The 12,817-nt window shown below is 34.4% G+C and overlaps 4 non-coding genes across 4 annotated transcripts; 2 read left to right on the forward strand and 2 right to left on the reverse strand.

Moving 5' to 3' along the window:
- Positions 1-3,989: 3,989 nt before the first annotated feature.
- On the reverse strand, positions 3,990-4,073 carry F35H8.10. The gene has a single exon (NR_051547.1). It is a non-coding gene; the product is annotated as an Unclassified non-coding RNA F35H8.10 (non-coding RNA).
- On the forward strand, positions 3,992-4,064 carry F35H8.t1. Its single transcript has one exon. It is a non-coding gene; the product is annotated as a tRNA-Arg (tRNA).
- Positions 4,074-8,903: 4,830 nt separating the features above from the next.
- On the reverse strand, positions 8,904-9,052 carry F35H8.11. The gene has a single exon (NR_051548.1). It is a non-coding gene; the product is annotated as an Unclassified non-coding RNA F35H8.11 (non-coding RNA).
- Positions 9,053-10,026: 974 nt separating this feature from the next.
- F35H8.9 lies at positions 10,027-10,093 on the forward strand. Its single transcript, NR_051549.1, has one exon. It is a non-coding gene; the product is annotated as an Unclassified non-coding RNA F35H8.9 (non-coding RNA).
- Positions 10,094-12,817: the final 2,724 nt, after the last annotated feature.

Here is a 12,817-nt window from a genome sequence, read left to right on the forward strand (position 1 = left end):
GGTTCGACATCTCGTATTTATTCAAGGTTTTGATGTTTCTATTATTTGTGGAATAATTGATGAGTACTGTATTTAGTCATAGGCATTTTAAGTTTATTGACTCTGAAACCTTTTTTCCCAGGTGACTCCAAAGTTCTTGACTACATTTTATCAATGCCTGCACGTTTTTTTTTCATGTGAAATCCAATAAAATCAAAGTATAGATAAGACGTACGAATATGATCATATGCAATATCCTGTTAAAATCTCTAAATTGCGCATCTTCAAACTATCGTAACTTAAAAACTACACGTCTTGAAAAGTAATGTTTAACTAACAAAATAATCAGAAATATGTTTTCTTTCTTTTGCATTATTTTTCATTGCAAAATAACAATAATTTGTTGAGTTACACAGAGCCAAACCCATTTTGCCAAAATTCACCAAAATTTTTGAGAACTGTTCTGTTGTACCTGTCATAACTCAACATCCATTGAATTTCCGAATGCAAATTTTATTGAATAATAATTCTAAGATATTTTGCTACATTTTATCAGTTTAAAGTTTTTTGATATTTTCATGTTCAGCCAAGTTACAGGCCATTTTTTGAAAAAATCCATTTTCGTCCATAAAACTCTTCATATCCAACGCATCGACTTGAAATTTTGAAAAATGATCACTTTTTTGAGGTTTCTACAATGTCCTAAAAAATCTTTCAAAAATGTTGGCTCATCTCCAAAATCGTCCTCCGCTCCAAAATAAGAAATGGGACTTTTGCTTTTCGAAAAATGGGCGAAAAAATTAAATTGCGATTTTTGGGTCGAAAAATATATTTTTAGAAAGCTGAGAACACGCCATTTACGAATTTCATGTTTATTTTAGGTGATTTCTGCTCTGAAACGACCTAAAAATTAAACAAAAAGAACATATTTTTAATTCTCACGTGTAATTATTTGGTAATTTGCTCAGTATTTCAATTGTTTTAATGCAAATAAAAAATTAAACGTGAGAATTAAAATTATGTGCTTTTTGTTTAATTTTTAGGTCATTTCAGAAAAGAAATCACCTAAAATGAACATGAAAATCGTAAATAACATGTTCTCAGCTTTCTAAAAATATATTTTTCGACCCAAAAATCGCAATTTCATTTTTTGGTCATTTTCCGAAAAGCAAAAGTCCCATTTCTTATTTTGGAGCGGAGGACGATTTTGGAGATGAGCCAACATTTTTGAAAGATTTTTTATGACATTGTAGAAACCTCAAAAAAGTGATCATTTTTCAAAATTTCAAGTCGATACGTTGGATATGAAGAGTTTTATGGACGAAATTGGATTTTTTCAAAAAACGGCCTGTAACTTGGCTGAACATGAAAATATCAAAAAACTTTAAACTGATAAAATGTAGCAAAATATCTTAGAATTATTATTAAATAAAATTTGCATTCGGAAATTCAATGGATGTTGAGTTATGACAGGTACAACAGAACAGTTCTGAAACATTTTTGTAAATTTTGAGAAAATGTGTTTGACTCTGTGCAACTCAAGAAATAATTGATATTTTGCAAAGAAAAATAATGCAAAAGAAAGAAAAAATATTTCTGATTATTTTGTTAGTTGAACATTACTTTTCTAGACGTGCATTTTTTAAGATACATCAGTTTGAAGATACGCAGTTTAGTAAAATTGTACATTAAAGTAATCAAACTCTTAGTTTTTTGCGCTAATAAAGATGTCTCTGACCAAAGTTGCGGAGCCATTCAAAGGTGTCAAATTCCACTTGTAGTGATCCATTTTTCTCACTTAAAATACCTATAGTAATACAATGTCAGTGTGTCAACTTCTCGTCGCCATTCCATGTATTTCTATATATTTATTCGCGTGTTTGTGTAACTGATCGGCATTTGCGGGGCGACGCCACATACACACATACTCCGGTGCGGCTCCTGAGTCCTTCCCTTTTTCATTCTAGATTCTCTGCGCACCCTCCAGGAATCAAACACTATTTTCGGGATCTTTTGTACCCGGGACAATGGGACAGTGCATGAATTTCATTTTTATGAATTTTACTGTTCATGCGGGTGTATTCTTTTTGACTTGGAATTAAAGTTTTGCATGTTCTATTGAAAAATGTGAACATCTTTCCTCAACTCTGAGATTTTTCAAATTTTTTTCTGTACATAATTTCTTGCACAGTACCTTCCAATTTATATGACATTCCCAGTTTCCGGTCTATAGAATCAATGCAATGACACACCAAAAGCACACCGCCATGAAGCTTTGGTTCCATTCAATTAGGTTCTCCATTCATTGCAAAAGCTCACTTATTTCTCATGTGTCTGGTTTTCTGTTGGGAATCAATATAATTTTAACAAATATTTTAACAGTTGTTTTTGAATAACTGAAAGCTTCTTTTTAAGGAAAACTATGTCCAATTTTTATTTTAATCAGAGTTGGTCCATTTCAGCGGCTTAGTAGGCAAGGCTGCCTTACGTGCCCCTTTTCCGCCTTTTTGCCCTTTTCGTGCATTAACGGAGCCTCAATGTAATTGTGGACAATTCGCGCCCTTGTGTAGATCCTAGTTAGGATATATGTACAAATCTATGCCAAAACTCACGTTTCAGCTACTAAAAACGTGCATACATGTTGTTTCAAAAGTCTTTTACTATTAAAATAATGAGCACAACATTTCCTGTGCTTGTCCCCGATTAAATAAATGCCAGCATATTGGACCCAGCATATTGGACCCAATTTGGGTCTCACCACGAAATTTTGTATACACCCACCCAGCACATCTTGTAGTTGAGAGTCAACATAAACAATTTCGACTCTTCGCTTCGTCTTCTAAAATATATATTAGTTCAATCAAAATTGTGCTGAGGAGTCAGCAGCCGCGGAGACACTAGACAATAGGCAGTCCAAAATTAAAAAAAATCATCTACAACTATATACATTTTAGTGCATTGGACTGTACACTTTTCCTATATGGATCATCAAATATAAGAAGCCAAAAGCCTATGTTTGAGCCTTCAAACGTTATTTTTTCTGATAAAAAAAGCTGACCTAGATAGTGAGTGATAAAGCGATTGGTAGTGGTAGATCAGAAAACCGGTTGAATTGACCGCTTTTTTTGGAAAGAAAGATGTTTTCATTTTCTTCTTTTATCTCTTTAATGTCACTCTTTTGTTGTCTCTGTTCCAACTGCTACTAAAGGAGGTAAAGATTCCCGGAATATTCTTACAAGTCTACCTATACCTTCAGAAGATTTTTGAATTAAAATGAGGAAATCAGATAATCCTGAAGAAGTGCCTACCTACCATGAAATCTCTTATTTGAGAATCCGTTTTGAACGTTTTTATGCATACATTTATGCACGTTGGTGTAGTTAACTCCTCAATTAGTTTTGCACCAGTTTGTTCAACTTTGGCAGCTCTTATCTCAGTTGTCGTCTGTTATATACAAAAATTGTCAACACACTAAATATTTTTTAATTATTTTACTATCGGTTTGTAATTGGCAGATTATTGATATCTCCAATATAAACCGAGATATAGCCTTTCAAAGTGAAATAGCGGATTGTGAGACTATTTGAAAAAATACGGCATTTTCAGTAAAGATAATTGAATAAACTGGACTTTTTAACTGATGAAATCTCCCTTAGACTTTAAAAAAAAACCATTTCTTCTGAAACGTTCGATTTCCCTCTAATCCTAACCAATTTTTCCTTCAGTTCCATCAAGTATTTTCTTTTTTCCGTAAGTACCACACCCTCTTATTCGGTCACCACTTGTGAACAGGTTCTGTTGGTGATTTGAAAACCACTTCAAACCCACTTTTTTACCATTTCCCTATTCTCCACGTCATCGAATTATCTTGAAAACTTTACAAAAAGACACAGTTTATGGACTTTTTCAGTTTTAGTTTACTCATATTTCTTTCCTCTCTTCTTCCACCTCTTATGTCTCCCCCTCTTGTTACTGCGAGACGTGTTTTCCGTCTCAACGTACTGGTTTTCATGGCCGCGTGGCCTAATGGATAAGGCACCAGACTTCGAATCTGGGGATTGCAGGTTCGAGTCCTGCCGTGGTCGAAATGTTTTGCATTTCAGCCAGCCCCAATTTTTAGCTTGAAATTGCCCAAATTTGTGTCCCACGCCAAATTGCCTTCATTGGAGAGATGGAGAATGTTATGTTTGCCTTTTGTGTGCAGTTGTCGCCTATTCTCTTTTCCACTTTTTCTCTGTTGAAAGGGGGTGTGCGCTTTCGTGTATTGTATTGTGTTTTTTTTTCAGGCAAACACTCAGGGCATTTGCCAATTGATTTTCAATAGTTTAATTTCAAAATCTTATGTAGTAAGTCATTTCAACCATAATATATCAAAAAGAACTATAATATTTTTCCATCTAATTTCAATAATAAAAATAATTTCCGGAAAAACTACAATCAATAACCGTAAGCTTCTCAATTTTATATTTTACAACAAGAAAATGAGTTGAACCCCGAACCTTTTTTTCTTTCTTCTACTCGTCTATATCTCTTCAGAGATTTCTGATCCTTACACTCCCGAGAGCAGTTTTTTCAGATTCGGAGGCTCTTCTAACGAAAGATGTTGTGATGTAAAATGTAAAATGCACCTGGCTCACGGGCTCACTCAATTCACACACTTTTAGTATTATTTCGATCACGTATACTTTATGGGCAAATACTGAAATACTACCTTGTGTTAATACTACTTTTGCTTGAATACTACTATTGCTAGAATACTACCTTTGCTAGAATACTACCAAATTGCTAGAATACTACTATTGCTAGAATACTGCCATTGCTAAAATACTACTTTTGTTGCTTAAATACTACCTTTTCAGAAAATTTTATAATTTTATTCATTTTTTCATTGGAATTCTTATTAAGTACTATTTCTGGTCAGATATTTTGAATAAGAAATAATTAACACAGCATTTTGTATTGTAGAAGTGGCTTGATCGGTTTTATTTAGGGATCAAATTCGAGAGTATTCATTTGTAGTGAAATTGATTTAAATTCAGCTGTAGACCGTTCTCAAAAAGTAACTCCGCTTTTAGTTGTTAGCTATTTTTGATTGAAATGGTTGTAAAACAACAATAAACTAATTGCAGAATTCAAATACTTCTTCCCAGAGTGAGGTTGTAAATACCCACACTCGTTTATAGTTTTACGACTACATATCGTCTCCTTTTTGTTTTGATGACACACAATTATGGCTAACTGATTCAAACATATAGCTACTAAAGTATTTCACTTTCAAACACTATATCTACAAGCAAACATATTTGCTTATCAATATCAGCCATATTGGACACCTTAAAAACATATCCCATCTTCAAACTCTCACGATGGCTGAAGAAAAAAAAATTTTTTTTAATTTTTCAATTTTTTTTTAAGTTTAGGTATTAATTTGCTTTGATGTGTCTAGATATTAAACAGCTATTTGATATTTTCATACATTCTTGTTGTCGCATGTTGATGATGCTCAATCTCAAAAAAGGCTAGGAAAAGTTATTTTTAAATTTGACCGGCGCTCACTTAAGAAACTTAAAAGTTAGAAGAAATAAAACATTACAAAATCAATAAACATGTTAAAAGCTACATTTCTTCAGTTAACCATTTTCATGTATCTCTTTTCGTTGCTGAGCTACGTTGTGTTTATGTACTCAGACGCTGTTAAAATTTCACTTCATACTATTCCAAACTCTAGCCTGTAGCTCAAATTTCAGTTGTCTAATAAAAATGCTGTCAACTGACAAAACATTTTTCGCACTATTTGGCACATTTGGTTTACTGCGAATAATGTCAAATGGAGTATTCTTGCAGACTTATGTTCAATTTGAGACAAAAACAACATAAATTGTAAAATTTCACTCTTTCAGATTTCTTCACGGAAACACAATGCGGATACGTAGAGAGTAGTTTTAATTGATTAATAGTAAGAAATAAAATTATTTTCATATAAGTTTTTAATTGTTTCTTTAAAATTATGTTAACCATTTTCTCGCAAACTCATCTTGTTTTATGTTTAATTGAGCATACATAAGTCTGCAAGAATACACCATTTGACATTATTCGCAGTAAACCAAATGTGCCAAATAGTGCGACAAATGTTTTGTCAGTTGACAGCATTTTTATTAGACAACTGAAATTTGAGCTACAGGCTAGAGTTTGGAATAGTATGAAGTGAAATTTTAACAGCGTCTGAGTACATAAACACAACGTAGCTCAGCAACGAAAAGAGATACATGAAAATGGTTAACTGAAGAAATGTAGCTTTTAACATGTTTATTGATTTTGAAAAAAAAAAAATTTTTTTTCTTCAGCCATCGTGAGAGTTTGAAGATGGGATATGTTTTTAAGGTGTCTAATATGGCTGATATTGATAAGCAAATATGTTTGCTTGTAGATATAGTGTTTGAAAGTGAAATACTTTAGTAGCTATATGTTTGAATCAGTATTTGTGTGTCATCATAATTGTCATAATCATAATCATAATCATCATAATCATAATTGTGTGTCATCAAAACAAAAAGGAGACGATATGTAGTCGTAAAACTATAAACGAGTGTGGGTAATTACAACCTCACTCTGGGAAGAAGTATTTGAATTCTGCAATTAGTTTATTGTTGTTTTACAACCATTTCAATCAAAAATAGCTAACAACTAAAAGCGGAGTTACTTTTTGAGAACGGTCTACAGCTGAATTTAAATCAATTTCACTACAAATGAATACTCTCGAATTTGATCCCTAAATAAAACCGATCAAGCCACTTCTACAATACAAAATGCTGTGTTAATTATTTCTTATTCAAAATATCTGACCAGAAATAGTACTTAATAAATATTCCAATGAAAAAATGAATAAAATTATAAAATTTTCTGAAAAGGTAGTATTTAAGCAACAAAAGTAGTATTTTAGCAATGGCAGTATTCTAGCAATAGTAGTATTCTAGCAATTTGGTAGTATTCTAGCAAAGGTAGTATTCTAGCAATAGTAGTATTCAAGCAAAAGTAGTATTAACACAAGGTAGTATTTCAGTATTTGCCTACTTTATGTTCGATAAAATATGATCTCAACCTTTAAAAGAATCCGCTTCTAGTCTAAGATATATTATAATTTTTGGCACGTGGCATTATTATTCTTCAAGGTACGGCCGCCCAGCGACCCCCATAAAAGGTCGAATCTCTCACGCACAATTGCACACAAATATTGATGGAGAAAGAATTTTTTCCTCCATTATTATTCGCTTTTTGGAAGTATTCTGCAATTTTCTTTTTTCGTTTGTTTTTTGAAGCAAGTCCAAAAGTTTCGATTTTGTTTCAATTTTTAACAAGATTACACACCAGATTTTTATCACTCTATTTAGTACCAGAAAATAGTACCTACATAAAAGTTGTTTTTATCGAGGTCAACAGACTTTTCAGTTGTTAAAAGTAGACTTTATTTTGTGAAGATTTCGTAAAGATTTCGCTTACTTGTTTCTACTTTTCCAAAGCTAAAAATTTGAACAAATACCACAAAATGGCAGGGCTTCATCACATACACTGTGACAGTAGGCACTGGGCAGGCGTAAATCAGACATTTTTACAATAATTTTAATTCCAAAATCGAGGTCTTAAAATGGCATTCTTTAACTAACTCTGACAGGAAGTATACGTCTTATTTCTAAGAACCTAATCGTATGGATGAAAAGAGCTAGCGCAGTTAATTTTCAAGTGAGATTTGAAACAAACTGCCAACCCAGTATAGAGGTCATTTCAATAAAAACGAGTACTTGGCTCTGGTTTCCAACTATTTTTCCCCATTTCCTCTCGCATTCTTCTCACATTTCCCATAATGTTCTCCAACTCCAACAAGACAAGAATTTCCATTTTTTCCATCACATTCTCAATCTCTCCCGCCTGCCTTTCCAATATTTTTTCCCCCAATGGAGCACTACATTGGAAATGGACACGGGGGGTGATGGGACACAGAGAGTGTATATAATTATGCAAATTATTCCTGTTTTGTGACACTCTATCTCTCATCTCTCCCTTAGTCTCTATATTTGTTGCAAAATGAATTGTCTTTTTGTTTCTCTGCGATTCTAGTATTTGAATACTATTTTTGGAATTTTCAATTTCGATTATTGCACATTTCTCTTCTGTTTCATGTTTGGTACTGTATGCAAATTAGCAACGTTTTTCAAAATGTTGTACATCTTTTACTATGCTTATGGGTATAGTTTCGTAGATACCAGCTTTTTTTCTGAAAAATTTCAATTTGAAAATTATTGGAAACTTAAATATATTTCTAATAACTTTGATGGTATCCAAAAACAGATAAATGTTGTCTAACACCTTTATGAACTTGACATGTTGGTTGTCTAAACTTCGTTCTATACCCCTAGAATATACTACATCGTGGTACTTTTTTTTAGAATGAGTCTAGAAAATTATTTCTAATTTTATAGTTTTATGAAAATAAAAAATGGTTTTTCTCCCAGACACAGTTAAAAATTTTTGAAAAAGTGTAATACTTTGAAAATTGCCAATTTACAACATTTTTTCCTAGTCCTTGCGAAATTTTTAGAATTTTGTTTTAAACCGAAACCTATTACGATTTCACCTTGAAATCCGGAGTGGTTGTCAAAAATATATCTCAATTATCCAACCACGCTACCGTTTTTGTTTATATTTATTTCTCTATTCCTTTGTTTAAAACTTCTTCTTTCTTACTAAAGTTCCCCTTTTCCAAGTTTGCTTCCAGTCTTCCTTTTTTTCCAATTTTTCGTAACTTTCAGTTTAACTGAAAACGATCAGATTTGCCTGAGACGGGTAATTCAAAGCATCTGTTCCTGCGGATCCGTATATAATACAGAATCTTGTAGAATTTCAGAACCCCTTCGCCTGATCCCACCGTTGGATAACAATAAGTTAATTAGTATGGGAAACCCCTGCTCTTCCTATTTGTCTAACTCTCGTTCACTTCCTTCCGGTGGTCCCACATCTTTTTGCTCGACGGCGGCGTCGTTGAGTAACACAAGAAGTCAAGTCAACCGAATAAGATGAGCAAAAGAGAGGCGAAAAAGGAAAACATCCTCCAGAGAGCAGTGAATAATGGATAAAGGGACAGGCACATACACAAAGAGAGAAAGAGAGGTCCCGTTATCTGCAAGAAACTCACAAATTTTGCTCATTAGGCTTCTGGATGGCTAACATTGAAATTCTAATTGAGAATACTCATTCTTATGTTAAACTCAAAATTTCGAGTATAATCACCTTTGCAGTTCAAGTTTTAATCTTTTCGATCACATAGTGGAGATGGATTCACTTTTCCATTCATTACCACATTTATGACTGGTCATGGAAGTGGAAAACCAAACCGGAACAATTAGATACGCTACCTTTTAGAATTTAAGAAAAAAACACAATTTATCTCCCACCTCCTCCTCATATCTCGTTTTGAATGCCGAATCTCGTTGCGTACCTAGCTCTCGCTGATGTCTCACAAGACGCTTAAGTTCTTGATTAGCTGGGTTTCCCTGGGCTTTGATAAATTATCCGTTTTGCTAGGTTCACCGAATTCTCGGGTTTTCCGGGCACGTTCTAAACTGCTTTTCTGACTTTAAAAATGTCTCGCCTTTCTATAATAGCCCGAAAATTTAGATTTGGCTTGAAGCAAATATGTTTCTATTTTTCTACATTTATTTTAATTTCAAAAAGGGAGTTATCATTGCAGTTTTGTAGGTTTGCTGAGGAGATTCGCCGCCCACACCAACTTGGAATACCCTTCTCATGATGAATATGTCTGATGATTCTTGTGCCTTTAAAAGTCACCAATCATCTAGAAGTCCACCTGTTTTGCGCACCGTATGCTCCCAAGAGTGAACACCTGTTGTTTCTGAATGAAAATGAATAGAATTGATGTGACCACCTCCTTCCACTACCACCACCACCCATCAAGGATAGCGTCTCCTTGAATTTTAACTCGGCTTCTTCTTCTTTTGCCTTTTTACACTCATACACACACGCATACACACTAAGACTCACTCACAGCCATTTCTTATTCCATTTTCGGGGTCCCCTTCTTGACATACTAATTGGTCTCTCTCTCCCTCTATCCCTCTCTATTTTCACCAACATCTTGTCTTGTTTATATGTCCATTTCGTTTTTGCTGGCGGTTCGCGCTTTTTGAAGCGTTCCGTATTGTATTGGGTTAGGAGGAAATACCAAGTTGCCTAGCTGATTACGGCAGATTTATCCACGGAAGTTTTCTAGGTGGTTATAACATTGGAGGTGCGAAGTTACTAGGTTTCTGGAATGTCTTTTCTAAAAATTTCTTCAAGTTTCTTTTTTGTTTAACAAGTTTTCCATGGCATAAATTCTCGTAGAACCCAATTTGTCTCTACCTAACTTTTCAGTGCAAACCTAGATCTCAAATATTTGTTACCTAGACCACCTGAATTCATGTGTATTGCGCTCTGCGTCTCGTAACACTTGTTTCCATAGTGAACGTCTAGTTGACTTCTTCATTGTTGTTCACCTCTCCAATTCTTTAAAACAACTCTTGTTATAAACCGATACTTATGTTTTCTGGAGGGTTTCTTTCTTTATTCTACATGTTGCCTGGTGATGTCGCTAAGTGACTTTCTATCTCTTACACATCAACTGAAATATTTCACACCAAGCGGATTTTTCCTAGAAAATCTCATTTTATCATTTTCATTACATTCTCATTCTCCTCCTCTTCTCATCTGCTCATTGTCGTGGGTTTCATTACTTTGATTTCAAAATTTTTTGTGTTCCTTGCCAACGATTTTTCCTTTCAATTCCACATGTGTCGATGAATGTGTATTAGTTTTGTCGTTCGTTTCCCCCACTCATTTTCCGTAATTTTTTTTATATTCTCGCCGACGTTACCACCGCCCGTTCTCGCCTCTTTGTCGAATTGTCAGTGTTGAATCATCTGCCAAACTGATTTTTACATTAATTCTTTAGTGTTAAATAACAGAAACTTGTTCCTAGAATTATGTCACAATACGTCAAAGAGTAACTTACTTTTAGTAACTAAATTTGGGTATGATTTTTTTGGTATGAATTTCTGAGACCGGGTACCGTATCATTGAGACTAAAACCACGAGATCAGTTTATTTTGGCACATGTGCCAGTAAAACCAAGTCTATAAGTGTTTTTTCACCAGTTTCATTTTTTCAGACGCTAGATAATCCCACAGACTGTCATCCAATACATTATGTGTGTCATATAATCAACCATAATAACAACCGAAATTCGTCTCTTTTTCCCCTATTTCAAATCATGTGCGGGGGAATGTTGTGGTGTAGATGGATGGAAAAATCTAGTTTTGCATTTCATTTCATTTCTATCATCATCATCATCATCCTCATTATCTTCTACTTTTCCGTGTGTGGTCACACACAGTTCTCACTGTCTTTCTCTCTCTACCTCTCTAATTCTCTCTGTCTCTCTCTCATAACCAATATCTATATGTTTTATATGAAATCCGTATGGTTGGTGGGAGGTAGATCAAAGTTTTTATGACGAGCGAACGATATCCACCACTTATTCGCATTCGTTTATATTCACTTATACCCATTCCACTTATCCAACTTTTATTGTTTATTGGACCTTTGGAGGGGTAACAACTAGATTGCTTATGATACAGAGTCGCTACTCAGTCAGTTTACATATAAGTTGGTTATAGATCATTTTTCCATGGTTGAATAGAACTTTTATCGTTTTTAGTAGTTTTACTTCCTCAGAAACCAATAAAAATATTTCAAAAAATGACCCTTTCCGGCGTTTGGGAGCAATTTTATATCTGTTTCTAATAACCTTGCCAGATTGACAGAAATTTGCTCCTAAATACCGTGTTGTCATGGAGATAAGGAACTATCCTACCCTTTATGTTTAAAATCATTATCATATGCATTTCATATTAAAAGTTCCTACTGGCAATTTGTATCAGTTAAAAAATCTAAATCCGATCGTGATCTCCTTCTTCTAAAGTCAAGTTTTGCAGTAAACTTTCGAAAATATCCTCCATTGACCGTGCTTTGAACTTTACAGTCTTTGAATCCGTGATTTGTGAAATCGAAAACCCCTAAATCCGAAATTCCCGAAAAGTCCAAAATCGCAAGGGTTAAATGTAGTTTGAAGTACTTAGTAGTCATTTATCTCAAACCAAAAGTCCAAATGGAAGGGCCATACCTAATTATTGGGAACGGATCGAAGGCATGAAATACTGTATCCTGTAAAAGGGCCTGAGCAATTATGAATCTCGCCGACGCGGGGGTACGTACTCTCATCCGGCCGCCCTCTCCTCTGCACCACTTTTCACACAACAATATGGGGGCCACCCCCCTCTACCTAACTAACACATAATTGAGTCCCCCTCTCTACCTATTCAGGTTTTGTTGTTCATTCAACTGTGCGTGTCGTGTGTATTTGTATGGGGTGGGACGAGAGGCGGTGAAGAAGAGGACTAATGGAAAACCACAATTGAAGAGTGCGTTTCATCGTCGATCACCGTTTCTATGGTAGTTATTTTGAGATGACAATGATGTCGATTTTTTTTATTGTTTCCTAGCATTCCATAGTGACCAATTGCCAAAGTTTTGTGCTTAGACAGGTTTTGGGATATTCTCAAGATCAGCGGAATCCTTTTTTTTTGTTGCAAAATTGCAGAAGCATTTGGATATTTTCTTGACTAGATGGTGCAAACTTGCGATGGAGTGTTTCCAGTTCAAGAAAACTGGAATCGGAGCAAGTAACAGGGTTACTGTAGAATGGTTGATGGTATTCTATAGGTTTATT

The sequence above is a fragment of the Caenorhabditis elegans genome, chromosome II (assembly GCF_000002985.6).
Source record: "Caenorhabditis elegans chromosome II".
NCBI lineage: Eukaryota > Metazoa > Nematoda > Chromadorea > Rhabditida > Rhabditidae > Caenorhabditis > Caenorhabditis elegans.